This window comes from Bacillus rossius (genome assembly GCF_032445375.1).
Source record: "Bacillus rossius redtenbacheri isolate Brsri chromosome 4 unlocalized genomic scaffold, Brsri_v3 Brsri_v3_scf4_2, whole genome shotgun sequence".
NCBI classification, from domain to species: Eukaryota; Metazoa; Arthropoda; class Insecta; order Phasmatodea; family Bacillidae; genus Bacillus; species Bacillus rossius.
Window position 1 is genome coordinate 16833248 of NW_026962011.1, and position 18835 is coordinate 16852082.

General features: G+C 38.0%; 1 protein-coding gene across 1 annotated transcript in view; it reads right to left on the reverse strand.

The window, feature by feature from the left end:
• LOC134541992 (lachesin-like) overlaps window positions 1-18835 on the reverse strand; it is a 559697-nt gene that overhangs the window by 491843 nt on the left and 49019 nt on the right. The window lies entirely within an intron of this gene.

An 18835-nucleotide genomic window follows, 5' to 3' on the forward strand; every position in this document is an offset into this window, starting at 1 on the left:
TCTGACACACTCATTACTAATACTCCGGAACTCTAAGTACTACAGACATGAAATTCGGCACTTATATTCCTTTTTACTACATAGGCATCTATTTAGAACGTATTTTACGAAAATTAACCGTCAAGTAGGTTTGAGGGGACTTAAAATATGAACATTTCCCGTTTTCTTCAAATATTTGTTCTACAAACTTAAAACTTGCCGGGATGTTCCTTATATTACATAGGAATCAACTAAGAACGGTGTTTACACAAAATCTACTCCCAAGTGGTTTGCGGGGCCTTTATTTCTATACACAGAATGTCTCTGAATTCAAGAAACAAACGTCAACTGCAGGTCCATCACACCAAAATTAGTTGAAAAACTTGATACAACTAATGGTGTGAAGTGTTTCCCAAGCCTGGTATATGCCTTTGAAGTAAGTACTGAATAACATTTTGTTTTCATAAACAATTGAGTAGTTTAAATAGTACATTGTGCATTTGTAATATGTTTATTTTAATGAAGTTCTGCAGTCACTACAAATTCAGTGGTTGTAGCAAAATTATTTCCTTGGATAAACGGGAGTAGTACCTTTGTTTTACATACATTTATGTGACGTGTTACTACCCCCCATCCTTTCAAAGAAATACATTTTTTACTCTCACAAAACACACGGTGGTTGTAGAACTTCATTCATTTAGACTTAATCCAGACACTTGGTGTTACATCTAAAATATTTTCTCTATTGTTTACAAATAAAAATGTTGTTCAAAGACACATACCAGACATGGAAAACACTTAAGACCATAAGTAGTATAGAGGTTTTCAGTTTAATTGTCGTGATGAACGTGCAGACAAAGTTTGTAGGTTGAATTCAGACTAAACCTGTATAAAGAAGAGTTTCCGTTTGTTTGTTTAATAGTAGGTTTTACAAATCTACAATTTTACTCCAATCTCGATGATATTTCGCACACTTGATCTTCCAAACACGAGAAAGATCACTGTCCACTTGAGATTTTGGAAAACTACCCCATCACCCTCCCCGTACATCCTCCCAGCAAAATTTTAAGTAAATGAGAATTTTTCGTTTAGATATTGTCGATGCTTTCTTCATCTCCTTGGCAACGGATATTGAATTGTTGATGATTTATTCGTCTCCATGGCAACGGATATTGAATTGTTGATGATTTATTCGTCTCCATGGCAACGGATATTGTGTTGTTGACGCTTCTTTCTGCATCTCATTGCAACACCATTGCAATGTTGAAGCTCTATTCGTCTCCTGAAAACGCTTCTCAGTGATTCAAACGCGCCTTTCGATTTCAAGTAACTGTAGTTTCTCATTCAATTATCATTCGCTTTTAATATCAACAAGGCACAGAGGAAATAACTATGTGTGGTAAGTATTAACTTGAAAACGCCATTTTTTTCACACTGGACAAGTACACGTGTTTCAATCCAGAGTGGACGAACGAAAAACATTGTGTACCCTCAAGTGACAATTTAAAGTCGGGGGTGTAAAACATTTTTAATTTAAGTTTTATCCAATAGTGTAGAGATATCCCTGTGACGTCAAATGTTGCATTTGTGTTTTCATTGCAGTGGGTTTTAGCTAATATTTATTATATTACTTTAATGAGAGATGAGATATTTAACTGAAAACGGATGAAATTAACATATAACAATTAGATCCTTTTACAATCCGTCAAATAATGCCTGAAACGATATTCGCACAAAACGATCACTACTCATAAAATGTATAGCTAAAAAAACTAGTATAGTTATATATAATAACTATATATCACAGACGTACAAACACAGTACATTAAGAAGAAAAAATTGCAGGTGTTTAACAAGCCTGTTCATAACTTTTTTTAAGTCTTTAAAAATTCAGTTTTGGTCATTTATAAGTTATTAAGTTATTTAAATGATTACTTTTAAAACCACGTGTTCGTGCAATACTATTAGAAACGTGAATTTTCAAAAAACTGCGTTATAGTTCTTCAAAAAATAAAAAACAAACAAATTGAAATACTTCACCGTTCAGATTTCGTTACACGCCCGTTTCAGTTCAAGTTTTTAATACAAAATCTATATAAAAAATAAAGTTCAACGCACCACCGAGGAAATGAGCGCAGAAACGGGAATTAAATTTAACCATTCAGAGGGGAACTTTCTCGCCCGTATGCTGCCCGGGGGTGAAATTAGGAAGCAGAAGTTTCCCGCTCGCGTTCCAAGGCGGAATAAAATCATTTTCGCGCTGGTCGCCTGAGGCGCAATGCGCAAATAACTCGAAGCTGTTATTTAATAAAATGGCACGCCGTTATTGGTTTACTGAAATTCCTCGTAGCTGAAACGAACTTATAAACTCGCGACGATTTTACTAAGTGTTCGAAGGCACACACCCTCAGGCGGGACTTCGTTAGTCCCCTTTCTGCCTCTCTTCTCCCCCCCTCCCACCAATAAATACCATACAGTCCGATCAGCTCCAACCGCTTTAATGAGACCATAATTATATATATATATATTCGCTAATTGTTTTGATCCAAACAAACTGTGCTTGAATAGTTACGATTGTTTGTTAGTCGCACTTTTGACAATTTTCAACTTAAATTTACGTACAATGCTGGTTACAAATGATCAAGTAATCTTAGAAAATATAAATTTGTCTTAAGGTAATAAATTTAATTATTGTGAACATGACTCTACAAAAGTAATACGGATAAAATAAAAATAAAACATTAAAAAATTTATAAAGACTCCTGGAAAAAAAAACGTGGTTATTTCTTCTATTTGTGTTTTTACCATTAAAATAATAAATTGGAAATCCAAACACGGCGTAGTTTAAACGAAGATCAATTTATAAGTGCGGTGAGTTCTTCGTTGCAAACTCCGTTAATTTACTGTTATTTTTAGGATTAGAGTTCATTAATACATGGTTTACCTCGTTCACGTAGTGGTCAATTTTTCAATGTTTACTTTCGAGTGAAATTTATTTCTGTAGCATTTAATACCAGAGTAACATAGAACTAAACTTTAAAATTTGTATTATAGAGTTTCACTCTCTAAGTTATGGTTTTAATAAATTAATGGTTAAAGATAGCATCCAATCGAACTGAGGGTAATGAGTTACGATCGGAGATAACGAAATGAGAGTGTTGAAATGATTAAATGAATACATAAGGGACATAACCTTACGCACAACACAACCAAAAATACGTTCTTACTCTATCATGGCATATTATGTTTTACTTCTGTATGAGTAACGGAACACTACACTATACTTTATTTCTAACTCCTGTGTCCAATGTGGGGTCCAAAGTACGACGAAGAGGAGGGTATTGGCGTGCAGATCCGACAAAAAAAAAACGTATTCCTACACCCTCCTCCACACTTTCAAAAAGCCCTAGCCAAGACGCCTTATTTAATCTAGGAAAGGGAGGGGAAAAAAATTAGCGACGCATGAGTTGCCGCGTCTCGCCGAGCACACGGGCGTGACCGACGCGCGCCGCTTCCTTTTGTCCAAGGCGTCGCGGACCAGAAGAAAGCCCGCGACGGGAAAGGTCCGCCGGCGCTTGTAGCCTCTTTTTTTCCGGGATCGAGGCGAGAGCGACCAGGTGAATCGATGCTTCTTTCCAACCAATCCTCGCCCTGCCCCCCAACTTACCCCTCTCCCACAAACTCACCTCCTCCAGCACCCCGGGCGCATGTATTGTTCTCCGTCGCCTCTCAAAGAAAGCGAAGGATTTGGCAGAGAGGAGGGAAATGTTCGGAGGATGGTAAAAAAAAAAAAAAGGAAAAGCAGCGGCGAGGGTTGTGTAAAAAGGAAAGGGGTGTAGGAGGGATAAGGGGTGAGCAGCGCGACACGCTTCAGTACACACGCCCTCCTCCCATCCCCCCTCCCACTTCCGCAATCCTTTTGCGCGGACGGTACCGCCGTGTCCCCTCTCCCGCCGCGACGCGGATCAAAGACAAAATCCCGGGACGGTTTCGGTCCCGCATATCGATGTCTCCCGCCGCACGGCTTATTTAGTCCTTGCCGCGCGCAGGTCCGACGTTAAGTCGGGCCGGGCTGCCCCGCGGGATCGCATGAATAGCAAGCGAGCCGCGGCGAGCGAGGGCGGGATCTGCAAAGACGGGGTGACGGGAAAATAAATGGTAACGGAAACAAGCGAAGGCGGGTGTGTTGCAAAATGGAAAGGTGGTACGCGTTCCCCCCAAGAGAACGAGGACGAAGTGGTAAGGTTCTGCGGTCACTTTGGGGACAGCGCGTCGCAGGCTGCGGAGGTGACTCTTCGACCTTTGAGACTTGGAATGTATACCTACTCTGAGAGATATTCGAGAACGCACATCACTGATGGCTAGAGACCTGCAAAATTCGCGGATTCATTCGGTGATAGGTTAGAATTAAAACACATATACCTCTTAGATAATTTTTCTATTGGCTTACTGTTCATCTGGACGAATCTCAACCAGTTATAAACCCTCAACCGAAGAAGGATCGAATCACAGACAAACCAGCTGAGACGACTTACAAGTCGACAGCCAATGAACTTGCGTTATTTGCCCGAGTGTTCTGCCACCCTCTCTACCTCAACCTGGCCAAATACCAAGGAGGCACAGAGGTCAACAGTGAAAGCATGGGGAACGGGCTCAATGGTGCCTTGTTAGGCGTGTAGAAAATCATGAGAACCTTGAGCCGACTGGGGAGGCCATATTACAGGATGAAATAGTTAAATATATACTAGTCAAAATTAATACAAACAGTGGTCTTAGTTAAATGAATACAACAATATCGTTTCTCTGTTCCTTATATTTTCTTTTCTTTAAATTATTTTACTTTAAATAATAACAATAACAAGTTTAATATCAATTGATGAGTATACAGTCATACTGATAGTAAAGGTAAATTTTAAGATAAGGGGCCCCTTTAGATACTTAAGTTAAACACATTTATTTTGATGTTAAGAATTACATAGGTTAAAAATTACATAGGTTAAGTAAAAAAAAAATTAATTATTAGTCCAAAACAATGCCGAAAATGCTAGGTTAAAATTTTCTCTTTTGATATGTAGTGGCTCATGGTTGCTCTTCTGCATGCAGAAAGTAACAAAGAAGATCTTTCCTGATTAGACGAGCTGCATCAGGCACTGAAGAACACCATGACTCAGGTGACGAAGAAGTTGTGTGTCACGAAGTAATCGCGCCCATATCCACCCACGCCTTCCGCACACACACTGTACATAAATGTATTACAAAATAAGATAATTGAACAAAATATCATTTCCACATATTCTTGAAGGAATATGCGATTTTACTCACCACTTGCGGTGTACGGTGAATTAATTAAGACATTGATGTCAACAGATTAAGAAACGGCCGAAGCTAGGAACAGTTACATCATGGCCGACATGCTTAAAAAAAAAGACGTATTATTTTGTGCAACTGAAGAAGACCATAGAGTTGAGACATGAAAGACTGCACATGTAAAACAAATAGAGTTACACTATAGTGCGATTTCCCAAATCAACATTCATTATGGACAAAAGTAAAATTATTTTGTTGTAAAACTAATATAAGAATTTTAACACAGAAACTTGTGCTTTTATAAAAATAAATTATGCTGAAATTGTTGGTTACAAGATGATTTACAAATTCAAGAATAAAAAAAATTATGGCTCCCAGTTTGCTATACAAAATAAAATAAAAACAAGAACTATAAAATAGATAAAGTGAGCATGCGCATTACTACAAATGTGCAATGGCACACAGTACAGGGGTATGTGCAGTCTATCCTGAAGGCCATCGAAACCGCGAATTTTGCAGGTCTCTACTGATGGCTACAGTCCCGGAAATTTCGTGGATTTCTCTGGCCTCAGGATAGAAATCAAAGTTATAGGTGTGCTCGACACATGTTTACTTTCCCATTAGTTGATTTCTTAGCGAGAACATTTTTATACTTGTTATTTGGCACTACCTGATTCGCTTACTTCTCTCCTAGCTGGACATCGTTGGCTCACGTTCGTAGAGGGGCGTGTCCAGATAACTTCGGTCCAATCATGAACACACTGCGACAGTGTGGATGTTTGCATACTAGCTTGCGACTAAATGAATGCACGAATATTCCGTGGCTCTACTGATGGCATCTTCCGCGAGAGAAAAAAAATTATAAACGCTAACTAGACTGCAAAAAAGGAATACCTGCACTAGCGGTTTCTTTCTTATGATTGGCGGCCGTCTGCGTTGCGTTATTTGAACGAGCCACTCAGGACGCGTTTGCTACCGCGCAGAACTACTGTGATTCGGTGTTCTAACAGTCGACATGTACCTGAAAGAAACTCTCCCAATCACGAAACACAGACAATGCTATAGTGTTTTAATTTTAGTGTAGTCTCGGAATTTTTTCGCGAAATACGCAGACCCGTGCTGGTGGTCCAGTACAAAATTTTAGCTACCGCATAAGCAGAACCAACCTGGTTAAAATTGCAATAACTTTCCATAAGAAAACTTGTCAATATTTACAAAAGTGTTGGCCTACATTAGCCCACTGATCAACTGTTACAAAAAAATATCTCTTTCTCTTCGCATTTATATAAAAAATAAACGGTATTATTAAAGAAACACTTAATAAATGTGCTTGGATTCTCTTGGAAAGTAGGAATGTACACTATAAAAGAAAATGGACAAATTTGTATGCATGTTTTTAAAATTATAGCCTACTTAACATCTTTTGTAAGCAGTGTAGCAGGTTTTCATTATTTTGTTTCAATTTTTAAAAAATATTTTCATCTCAGTAAAATAACTTATTTTTTTGATCACTTGCTACATTCTTAGATTTAACACGAAGAATTTAAAAACAAATCTTAAAGACTCTTAGCACAATGATTGTGATAAAATAAGGTTTTCGAAATTGTATAAAAATCTGAAACTTAAGAATATTAAGGTTACAAAATTAAACGTTTATTGTAGACAAATTATAAATCTTTATCTGGTCAAATAAGTATTAGATATCCGTGAGTAAAAAATAACATGCATTTTAGTAGTATTTTCTTTTTCCATCAGAAAAGCTAATTTATCACTGATTTAAAAAAATTGAACCTTTTTAAAAATGAAATGAATGAATGCTGTAACGAATCAATGAAATTTATTTTAACTTTTGTGTCTATTTATTGTAAGTACGTTTAGATGCTTGATGAATTCATTATATATTTTTGTGGCTAAACTTCCAGTACCAAACCACGCCGTGTTTAAGAGTAAATCACATTACATGTCCAAATATACTAATAGTTTATCTACACTCACAGAACGTGATGGCGTGAATAATGCTGGACTGCGAATGGGCACGGCTCCGGCAACGTGTGCAACAACACGGCTCCGGCAACGTGTGCAACAACACGGCTCCGGCAACGTGTGCAACAACACGGCTCCGGCAACGTGTGCAACAACACGGTCGCCAAAGTATCTGCGACCCCATTGGCGCGCGAAGTTCCGGCCTTACCTGCCGGTTAACAAGCGTCTTCGTTCAACGAGGTTCCCCGAGCGAGTGCAAACTTTTCCACGACATCTCCATCTCTTCAAAACTTACCTTTGTCGAGAACTTGAGTATGTGCTGTCAACTTCACGACTGTGGGTGTGGTCGTCAGCTTTAACACGGCCTCAACTTCTTTAAGGACAAAACTTGCCAAGTGCATAGGTCTGTTAAAGAACTTTAGTTTACCACCGTCACGTTTCTATGTTCAAATCCTTTATACTTAATGGTGCTCTAAGGTGGTTATGTTAGATGCATTTAATGATTTTTTTTAACTAAGGAGCAATATTTTACTTATCTACTTATTCCGTGCACGTAGTATTCTAAATACGAGTAACTAAGTAAAATAAATTTCATTCTCGTTCATTCTTTGGTATGAATAGAAATTTTCAAGTTAGCAATAAAAGCTAAAATATTTAAAATCGTTTAAATAATATTTGCCTTAAGCTTTATGTGTGAAAAACCGTGGGAACTAAAATCTGAACGATTTATTTGGTGAGACATATCGTACTCGAAGGTTCACTCTCTCACACACTTGTTTTTCTCTCACGCATACATACAATCTGAGAAAACCAACTTACGTAAAAGTCAAAATGTACATAAATAAAGTATAGGTTTGCAAGAAGTCTGGTGGTTTTTCTCTGTGTATTTATAGTTACTCTTGAATCATCAATTCTCCATGGATTATTTTTATATGAGACTTGCAATATTTGAGAATTTTATTCGTCTTGAATTCCTGTTACCAAAGCATACATTTTAATATTTTAATCAGATGCAATTTGAACAAAATATATATTACTCAGTCTATAACTATTCTAAGAACACCTGAGAAACACTATCATGCCAGACGACTCCTCTTTCCCTTACACTTATTTAAACACAACATATGGTGACATCTGTTAGCAAGAATTGTAACTACATCCAAAATGTTTTTTGCGTGAAATAAATTCACTCTTGCTGCAAATATAAGGACTATAATATTGAGTCAAAATTTTCGGAAGTGAGAGTGTTCGGTATTGGCTGTTTGAATTATGCGAGAAGATTATAATGATACCTATATCAATAATAGCCAACGTGGTTTCAAAAGTATCAGTACTGTCATCGTCTCCAAATATGTGTCTGTACTTTGACTTTTCGTCCACTAAAACCAAAAATGATCAATGTCACGAGATAGCCAATTGTTTATAAAGCCCTTTTGCAGAAAATGCTAAGTTGCGGAAAGTGCGACTTTCAGTTTGGACGAAGTTATATTATAAAAAAAAATCACATCAATACCTTCATAAGTACACTTTATTCGTCTGCTGAAAAAAAAAATCAGTGTTTGGGCCAAATTTATGTGGAATTGGTATAAATAAAAAAAATTGGACTTCTGCATCACCTACATTTAAAGTTAATGAGATTTTACCATCGAAGAAATAGGAATAAGATATCGTACTGCAGGAAGAAAATGTTGAGTTTTTTAAGACGAGTCATGAAGGAATTAACCTTCCTACAGAATTCACAGATGGATTTTCTTTCACGCAAGTTGAATGATAAAATTAGAAGACTGATGATGCTGTTAGACAAAAAATGTGAATATGAAGTGATAAAATAAATTTAAATGACAGTACTAATTTCAGTGATGATGATAAGTAGCTTCAATGATGGCGATAGTGATTTTGAGGCTGGCGATGAAACCAAAGACTATAAAGATTTTCTGAATATCGACAGCAAATGTGTAAATTAAATGGAAGCAACAACAGAAAATACATAGCCTATTACACCCCGAGGGATAACCCGAAATGTAAAAGTTGATGTGCAGGAGACTATTATTGCACAGAGGAGGTATTCTCCATACTTGAAGTCCTGAGAAAAGCGGGATTCATAGAATAAAATATCCAAATTGTTTTTAAATGATGTATATTTTTTCAGAAATTTAAAAGGAAATTCAGGTAAAATAAATATCTTTAATTTAATAGCATTCATCCATTAAGGAAATGTAATATTAGCATACCCGGTCATTTGAATAAACATATATATTTTACAGTTAAAAATCGATGTTGTAAACGTCCTTATCTAAAAAAAAAAGAAGATGCAGCTAGATCCTATATTTTCCTTCTAATCATATCCTATAGTGTCTGGCCAGTCATATCCTTCCAATCGTATTATAGCAATCTTTCCTTTCGTATCCTGCAGATCGTATCGTTTCGTCTTCTCAATAGAATCCGGCCAGTCGTATCCTATCTTATCCTGCCGATTGTATCCTATCAATCGTATTCTACCCTCTATTTTCGTATCCTTCCAATCTTTTTTACCAGTCATATCATACTTTATACTGCCGATCGTGTCCAACCATATTCTGTCTATCGTATTATACCGTATCCTGCCAATCGTATGTTGCCGATCGTATCTTCCCGATCGTATCCGGTCGATCGTATACTACGGTATTCCACCAATCTTATCTGTCGTGTCCTACCAACCGTACTCTGTCGTATCCTACCATATACTTTCGTATCCTGTCCATCGTATCCTACCCAGTTGAATGTTCGTTCAAATATGCGTACTTTTCGTTAAATGTGTGTAGTAAAGTCTGTAGTCAGGACTGAAGATTTAATGGTTCAGAACCTTCTGGTCTTGCAGTAAGTGTACACAATATTTCAGGGATGTTTAGTACTATGGTAGGCGTAAAACATAAATAGTTAGTTGGTCCATGGTTCAGATACCCTTTGCCTAATCACTTGATATTGTACATGCATTGTTTGAAATATATGCCGTGTATCGAAAAGGAAGTCCTCGTGGTTTAGTGACGCTTGACCAATATGCTTGTACTTGGAAATCTAGTAGTCATAAGGTGCAACGAATAGAGCCTCCATAATAGGCATACAGCGGGGCAGTTCCCTTGTATAGAGTCCTTGTTTACAGTGAGGAGGATTAATTTAAGTAAGTATTTTTTAAACTAAAATAACTTTTTTTTTGCGTAGAACAGGGGTCGGCACACCTTCAAGCGAGAGGAGCCAAATATTAAATGAACATATTCTCCAAAAATTTTTTTAGAGATCCGCAACATTTATTTTCTCTGAATCTACATAGAATCTTAAGACGATAAAAAAGATATAGAATCAAAATACTTTTATTTTCAGACTAAACTTGAGGTATTAAAAATAAAGGCTACTTTGGAAAAAATCACGCAAGTGTAAAAAAAATTTGCGCTTTAGTTATAAAAGAAGAAAACCTTAATTATTTAAGCTAATTATTGTAATAAAACAGCACCAGGGCGAGTGCGATGGCGGTGTGCGAGTGCGCAGTTTAAGGACATGCGTTGTGGTAGTGCCGTTTGTTTCAGTTCGGCATTTTTTTGACGTACTGAGGCAGCGCAGTGAGTTGTAGAGCCGTAAAATTCAGTGAAAAAAGCCGCGGCCTGCCAAACCCTGGCGTAGACTAAGGTTCAAAACCAAGGGCGGATATAGATCTAATTAATCAGTTTATTTATACGTAAATTTTTAATGATTTTTTAATATTTTTTCTTATTTTTTGGGCTTATAATTACAGATTTTCAAGATGGTGAATCCCATATGGTCGACAAGATGGCGGATGCTACTACAGCTGACGATTTTGTGATGTATCGTAGTGCACTCTACCTGGTAAAAAAAAAAAAAAAACAAGATTGCGGGAGCACACTCTTGCAGACGAAAACAAAAGGACAGATCCAATATGGCTGAATCTAAGATGACCGCCGTGACGTTCCATTGGTTGAGAGTAATATATTACATGATATTATTCAGTCGATAGAGTAGAATTATTTGTAGAAAGCTGTTATGTTTATTTTTTTACAATACATCGTCCAGGAATCGAACCAAAGACTTAAAAAATGTTTTATGTAAGTGTGATTTTCATTTAGGTATTTTAATAAATTTTTCTGAATTTTCATAATATTCATCAATATTTTATTAAATTACTCTAATTTGTTTCCAACCGAGGACTCTGAACACGATGAAGTATGAAATCCCTATTTTTCAAATAATTTTTAAATAATTTATAAACTTTGTTAAATTTTTAGATGTAGTCGAGGTGTTAAATTACAAATAAGGTATCATATTTCAGTTGCCATGAGACTCAAAAGTTCCCGATCCAGGCTTACCAGCTTGAATATTATTTTGTGTGTGGATAAAAACGGAAAATTTACCCTCTAAGACGGAATTTATTTCCCCTAGAAATATAAACATTTTTTAGTTATTTTTACGAATTTTGTAGAAAAAGATTCCGTGAAAAATTTGAACATGGCGGTCGGCCATTCATTGCTTCTTGCTCCTCAGCTTGGTACCCTGGGCCTGAAGGTACATTTACTCACTACTAATCAATAACTACACACACAAACCTTTTCGTCGTTCAAGAAATTAATCAGCAATAAAACTGTTTACACGAGAACAATAAATGAATGTCACATTTATGGGGAACCGGGAAAGGGGGGTGGGGTGGGGGTAAAGAAATAATAATAATAATAATGAAGTTGTTGCGTCAGCCCCTATTGAAAGGAGAAGGAGACATAAACAATCGACGCTAGGTAAAAGAGGCCGTCGGTCGAGAAGGGACTCGCAAGGCTCCAGACGGCTGTAAGTTTCAATTTGCACGCCAAATCAGAGCCGAGGCCGTATCGGTGCGCGCCTTATCGCCAGGGGTTCGCTGTGGTTCCGGACGTGTCGGCAGAAGAGGGGTGAGAGAGAGAGAGAGAGAGAGAGAGAGAGAGAGAGGGGGTAGCAGCACAACACCTCCTCCCATTCTTGTTCGGTAGAATGTGTAGGTATCGGTACGAGGGGAGAAATGTTTTGGTGGGAAGGGGAGAGGAAGTGGTGGTAGGATGTGTGTTTATGGCCACGACCGGACAACTTCCGCACATCCTTATATCACTGGACAGCCGCGAATCTCAAGGCACATAAAACTTTGTTCCTCCCTTCCCCCTAACCAAACCCCTTTTCCTTCCTTTTCCGCCGAACACCACACCACAGAACCTGCGTCTTGGTTGGTGACTAGCAAGGAAATGTATCCCTCCCTTTCCTGTTTCTACCCCCTATTTCCACCCCTGCCCCCCCCCCCCCCGAGAAGTTCCTTTTCCTAGCACACACACACCCTCACACACACACACACACACACACATATCCCCCAACCTACCCTCGATTCCTTCCATATTTTGAGCGAAATTTTGTTACCTTCGTCATGTAGGACGAGAAGAAAATGTTATTGGTTCAATAATTTACATGGACGCAAACATGTACGCAACAAGGGCTTTCTTGCTTTCAGCGCGCTAGCCGTTGGATCGTTTCTGTGCGCGTTTCCGAACAGAAGTTTTTTATGTCATTGTATTTGATTGTAAACAAGGCATAAAGAAATATGAATAATCTCACTGCGATAAATCTTTTCGTTTACGTTTAACTTTATAATATATCGCAACGGCTCTGATATCAAAAATTGTCCACAATTCAATCCTTCCAAATAAACACACAAAGGAATGACAATATAAGCAAATACAATTATTTTATGAGTTAAAATGCTATTGTCAGACTTTTTTGCTAAATTTTTAGAGCCTGGAGAGGTACTTGTCTTGCTGGATAAGTTTGGCACACGGACCTGTGTGTGCGTTGGTATGTAGAGTAATGCTAAGTAAGAGATACGTTTTGAAGTTCAGCAAGGGAGGGAAAGAATACTCCCCCCCACTATCTAACTGGTGTGTTGTGGTGTCGTGATGTCTGCGCTATTATAGGCTTGTGGGTGTGATGTAGTGCAAGTGTCCTAATCAACCTCGTGCGTGGCGTGTATTGTAAGGCTGTGCGAGCTGCTCCAACGAAACCCTTTGGACGCATGCGTGAGTTGACTAGCCCGTGTGCGCCAGTCCAGGCGGATCAGGCCGACAACTCGCAGAGGCACATAATCGCGCGGTTGAGTTGGTGTTCTGAAAAGAAAAAAATAATACATGTTTGTTAGTGAGTAACCTTTTGCCGCCCTAAGGCCCGAACTAGTGTGTTCCCGGACAGTTTAGGTCGAAACGGAGCTAAGCCATTTGTTTCTTAGATAGTCCAGAAGGCTGTTGTGAACTATATCCTGAAACAGAACGAAACAGGTGTAAGTCCCCGGAAGCCGAGCCGTGGAACAACATACACAAGTGACCCGCCTCACTTTCTGTCCCTCCCCCTGCCCCCTCAAACACTGCCGCCTTCACTGCGTCGGGGCAAACCACCTGAACAAGGGCGCGCCGCCCACGCCACGGAAGAAGCCAATAGGCTTCGCGTACCCGCCGATGACAAAGATCCAAGCATGAGAAGAACAACCCTGTTGCAGAAAGCGGGCGTGGCCTCACGCTAAAAAAAAAAAAAATGTGTCTATGGCCGGCCGCACGTTGGAAGTAAAACTTCACAGATAAGAAAGGTAGGAAATGTTAAGGGTACTCTAATATTTGAAAAAAAACGCGTAATCATTTATTTGTTTGTGTGTGTCCGTATCTTCATTGGTATCTAAGAATTAACCAATGGGTTTATGGCCGCCAAAATATGATACATAAACCTATCGGAAATATTGAGTATATTAATGTTGAGAGTTCCGAGTTTCAAAATACGATTTGCAAAAGTATGAAAAAATAGGCAAAAATATGCCAAAAATATAAAAAAATTATGAGTAAGTATGTAAAATTATGTAAAACTATTGGCAAAAATACAAAACCTTATGTTGCTGCTGTCATATGTAACCGACTGTAAATATATTTCAATTCGATACCTTTTTACATGATTTAGCCTATATTAGCTTCACCTGTATGTTTGTCTGTCCGTCTGTAACTCTTTCGACTAAGAGTGAGTGGCTGATCACTGTAAAATGTCCCACCAATTGCATTACGTTCGTTAGCCGAGCGATCTAAGGCGCGCGACTTCTGTGACGTTAGCTTTCGGATTCAGCGAACGTGGTTTCTACTCCCGGCCACGCCGAATTTTTTTTTTTCCCGGTAAATTCTAAGATTATATCCATACATTAACTGTAAATGATTCGGAGAGACTTTACCATTTCTTTGTGACGTTGCAACTCCAAATAGTTATCTCAGATGGTAATAGGTAGTGTCGGTAACTCATTTCCCTATTATAATTATACATAAATATAGTTTAAAAAACTAAAAAACATGCTTTTAAAGAATATCAAACTAAAAAGTTAAAAATAAATACAGTTTATAAAACTAAAGAAACATGCTTTTAAAGATTATCAAACTAAAAAGTTAAAAATAATTTTAAAATTTAATTTATGACAATAGTATATAAGCAATACTAGTATAAATGAGAAAAAAGCATGGGGCGCTTAATATACAAAAAATATGGCACAAAGCGCCTCAAGCTTTTTTCTCATTTATACTAGTATTGCTTATATACTATTGTCATAAATTGAATTTTAAAATTATTTTTAACTTTTTAGTTTGATAATCTTTAAAAGCATGTTTCTTTAGTTTTTTAAACTGTATTTATTTTAACCTCGCCCTTACTTACTCACTTTTATAACCCTGTGATTCTGATATAACTGAAACAGCTGTAAAAATTTCACTTAAATAAAAACCTTGTAACTTCTTTCTTGTAAATGGAACATAAATATTCATGTAAAATTAACAGATGTTAACAGGTTTATACATTAACACGAAAAACAGCTGCAACACTACAAAATAGTGTTCGCAGTAATACTGTGTTCAGATTCTTACCCCGGCATTTAAGCTTTGTTTTTTTTAGTACCTCCAATAGTTAAATTAATTTGTAAACCGCTATCTGAAAAGCTTTCTAAAATTAAATGTGCACATTAATAAGCATAACAAAACCAAATAAAGTATAATAGAATATTCTATTATTTTTTCCATGATTTAATATATATATGCTCAAATGAAACATCAATAAAAATGTATAAATAATGATTTAAAATTCGTAAGAAATATTCAATATTATCTCGAAAATAAAAGTATTTTCATACATACAAAAATAACCACAGTCATGAGTTGTAAAAAAATTAAAATATTTTCGCATTGTATTGCAAACTATTTCTTGGGAACTGGTTTCCGAAGAAATCCTTTTGTAAAAGTAGTGAACATGTTTTTACTTTGCACGAAGTAGGCTTGCGGGCAAAGAGCGCGTGCAGAAAGGTGGTTGGTTGTTGGGGAATAGGTTCGCATGGGTCGAGAGTCGCGCGAAGGAGATCCTGCGGGCGTTCGTTGGCGAGACGCGAGGAGATGGAAAACACGCGGCCAGGTCCTTCGGGGGCGAGGACGTGAATAATGTTCCTCGACAATCTTGCTGCAGACGGCGTGCAAATACACGGAACAACGTCACACTCCTGTTTCCAGACACGGGAAGGCAAACAAAAGGGGAAGAAAAACTTATAAATATGTTATCACGCCCTGAATCTTTGTAACACACGACGTTCGTGATTACACGAAGATTATGACGAATGAATCACGTATATATCCTAGTAGTATGTAAATGGGGCTACTAGATCAGGGTTCTGGGTGTGGAGCCGAGAGCCGGCTCCGCCATCTTGGATTCTACCGTCACGGCGGCCATCTTTGACTCAAAATTCCTCAAAATTCCTCAAAAATGACTCAAAATTTCCCGTTTTCGAGGGAAAATTTCCCGTTTTCGAGGGAAAAATTCCCGTTTCGAGGAAAAATTAGGATTTCGAAAAACCACAAATGTCTTTTGCCTTAGAAAGAACACAAATTCCTGATAAAGGCTTAAGCTTCCTTAACTCAAGCCTCAGTTAAGCCTCTTTTAGGATTATGACGTCACCGTTGCTATTTTCGTTACGCCCGCCATCTTGAAAATCCACAATTTTTATGTTAGAAAATCGGGAAAAAATTTAAAAATCATTAAAAAAATTATTTGATCGAATTAAAAAAAAATATTAAAAAACACTGTTGCAGTTATCGTTACGGTCGCCATCTTGGATTATATAAATGTTGCATATTTCGTTACACCCGCCATCTTGGTTGAGTACCATGTCATTCTTACACTTTACGTTACGACCACCATATTGGATCCTATTAATGTTGCAATTATCGTTATGGTCGCCATCTTGAAATTTAGTCACCATCTTGAAATTTAGACGCCATCTTGGAAATCCGTAATTTTTATGTTAGAAAATCGGGAAAAATTTCAAAATTCATCAAAAAATTAATGTATTTGAATTCTGTTTGATTATATCGATGTACGTCCTTGGTTCGATTCCTGACGAGAGTAAACGGTCGATCCTTCCTCCATGAAAGCTACCTAGACTGATCTACCACCACCAGTACCAAGGTATATATCATCAACTGGTATGACATCATGTCCGCCATCTTGTCTTCATCCGCTGGAGACCACCATCTTGTTTTCGTCTGCTAGAGTGTGCCGATACCATGTAGTATAATTATCTGGTCACCATACTTTTGTCCTCAACTGTTGACATTGATCATTGACCTTGGCCTTTGACCTTGACCTTGAACTTTGAGCTTGACCTTGAACTTTGACCTTGACCTTAAAATTTGACCTTGACCTTAAAATTTGACCTTGACCTTGAAATTTTACCTTGACCTTGAAATTTGACCTTCACCTTGAAATTTGACCTTGACCTTGAAATTTTACCCTGACCTTGAAATTTGACTTTGGCCTTGAACTTTGACCTTGACTTTAAACTTTGACCTTGACCTTGAACTTTGAACTTGACCTTGAAAATTGACCTTGGCCTTTGACCTTAAACTTTGACCTTGACCTTGAAATTTGACCTTGACCTTGATGTCCATCACGGATCCGTCATTTTATGTTCAGTACATGCTAGTGGTCATTGCCACCATCATGTTTTCGTCTGCTGGAGGACACCATATTGTGTGTACTCGTCTTACCATCATGCTAGTTTTATTCTAACATGCTACAGTGCAGAAATCATTTATAATTACTGAGGTGCCCACCATCTTGAAATTTGGCCGCCATCTTGAAATCATGTAATTATTTAGCTAGAAATGCGGGAAAAATTCCAATAGTCTCCGAAAAAATCAATTATTAATTTACAAATTGAATCGATGGATCCCTGTCCACGGTTCGATACTCGACCAGAGACAGTTGTAACTAATTATTAAATAAATGTTAGGTTCTGTTTTCCATTACCTTTCGCGGAGTTTATTAATCATTCATTCTACGAAAATCAACTCAAGTCATTATACCGGACCAACGAATTAAATCAGTGCCGATTAGCCTATTATGAAAGTCTAATTTTTCAATAATCTGAATAACATATAAGCCGTTCATGTACAAAGCCACACATATAGATCAATTGCCTTCAGTCCATGAGACCGAGTCATGTCATTATCAGACGTATAGGCTAGTCATTTCAGGACCACATGACCTTCGTAATCCATCGTGACATTTTTATACATTCTAAAGGACCAAGTAACCTTGTAAAATATTTAAGTAACACCAAGAGGTGATAAACTAGTAAATATTCAATCACTACATTTTGTACTACGCGCAATCAACAAAAAAGGAAGCACCAACAACGAAAAGACAGCACCACCAACGAAAAGACAGCTCATTTGGAAGCACCGACAACGAAAAGACAGCACCGCCATCGAAAAGGCAGCACATTTTGGAAGCACCGACAACGAAAAGGCAGCACCGTCATCGTAAAGGCACGGACCGCAAGACCGGGTCATGTCAATATCAGACATATAGACCATGAACTCAGTACACACAGGAAAAAGGAATGTACACGCAGGAAAACGGAACGTACACGCAGGAAAACGGATCGTACACGCAGGAAAACGGAATGTTCACGCAGGAAAACGGAATGTACACGCAGGAAAACGGAAGGTATACGCAGGAAAACGGAACGTACACGCAGGAAAACGGATCGTACACGCAGGAAAACGGAATGTTCACGCAGGAAAACGGAATTTACACACAGGAAAACAGAAAGTACACACAGGAAAAAGGAATGTACACGCAGGAAAACGGAACGTACGCGCTGGAAAACGGAATGTTCACGCAGGAAAACGGAATGTACACGCAGGAAAACGGAATATACACACAGGAAAACGGAATTTTAACTCAGGAAAACGGAACGAACACGCAGGAAAAACGGAATGTACGCGCAGGAAAACGGAAGGTACACGCAGTAAAACGGAAGGTACACGCAGGAAAAACGGAATGTACACGCAGGAAAACGGAACGTACACGCAGGAAAAACGTAACGTACACGCAGGAAAAACTGAACGTACACGCAGGAAAACGGAACGTACACGCAGGAAAACGGAACGTACACGCAGGAAAACGGAATGTACACGCAGGAAAACGGAACGTATACGCAGGA